We start from the raw sequence: 1,313 nt of genomic DNA on the forward strand, positions 1-1,313 counted from the left end.
TCTACCGCCTCATGATATTCTGGAGCCACTTTTCGTATTTTCTGCCTGAACGGGGGTGTGCCCGGTTTGATGCGTAGTTCATGTTGGATTACTTTTGGGTCAATCCCCGGCATATCTCCTAGCTTCCAGGCGAACACATCCGCGTATTCCTCAAGTAATTTGGTTAAGGAATGTTCCCTTCCTTCGTCCATTATGGTCCCGATTTTGATCATCTTCGGGTTTTCTTCCGTTCCTATGTTGATTTCCTTTACGGGTTCCACTGGTGTGAACACAGGCTTCGGGTTTCCGAGGACTGGGACGTTCTTTAATTGCTATTTAGCGTGTTTCTGTTCTTCGCTGGTTGTTGAAGTACTTGTTTCTGTGCTTAGGACATTATCATCTTTCGTCAAGCCCTTCCCTGTAGTTTCCTTGAGGAACAGGTCTATGGCCTTCTCTTTCGCGGTTTCTTGACTTTTTACTCTTCGTATTTTTCGCTGCTCTTCTTGCTCGTTGTTGATATGATCCTGAGTGGCCTGGCACTCTCGCGTAGTGATCCGATCTCCCTTGATTTCCATTACTCCCTCAGGTGTTGGAAATCTGAGATATTGGTGGTATGTTGCCGCAACTCCTTTGAGCTTGTGTACCCATTGTCGTCCAATAATGGCGTTGTAGGGGGAAGGGGTGTCCACTACACTGAATCGGGTATCCAGTTTCATGGGCCATGCGTTGACCTGTAACACGATGTCTCCCAAGGGCTTCGTGGCTGCTCCATTGAATCCGTAGATGGTGTGATAAAAGGTCATCAACTGTTCATCCTGGAGCTTCATCCGTTTGAATGCATCATAGAATAGGACATTTACAGAGCTTCCCCCGTCTATGAGGATCTTTTTGAGGTTACATCCAGCTACTGGTAATGTTAGGACCAAGGGATCGTTATGGTCTTCCATATCTTCTTCGATATCCTCGGCATCGAAGATGATAGGAGATTCCATCCATTCTTCGTGTTCGTCCACCGCTATCCCATCGACCTTATATAACTCGCAGCGGTCTTCGAATTGCTTCCGTAACCTTTTTCCAATCTGCGCTGTGAGTGAGGGTCCTGTGGCTTCGGAACACGAGATGGTGTTGATTGTTCGGTTTTCTTCCGGAAGTTGGACTAGTTTGGTTCGTTTGGATCTGTCCTCGGTAACCTCCTTTCGTATGTAATGTTTGAGTTCTCCCGCATCAATTAATTTTTGGATCATTATTTTAAGGTTCTTGCATTTTTCGGTCTGGTGTCCGTTGAAACAGTGATACTCACAGTAATCTTTAGACTTCTCGGATCTCGGGGGCTG

The sequence above is a fragment of the Papaver somniferum genome, unplaced genomic scaffold (genome assembly GCF_003573695.1).
Source record: "Papaver somniferum cultivar HN1 unplaced genomic scaffold, ASM357369v1 unplaced-scaffold_132, whole genome shotgun sequence".
NCBI classification, from domain to species: domain Eukaryota; kingdom Viridiplantae; phylum Streptophyta; class Magnoliopsida; order Ranunculales; family Papaveraceae; genus Papaver; species Papaver somniferum.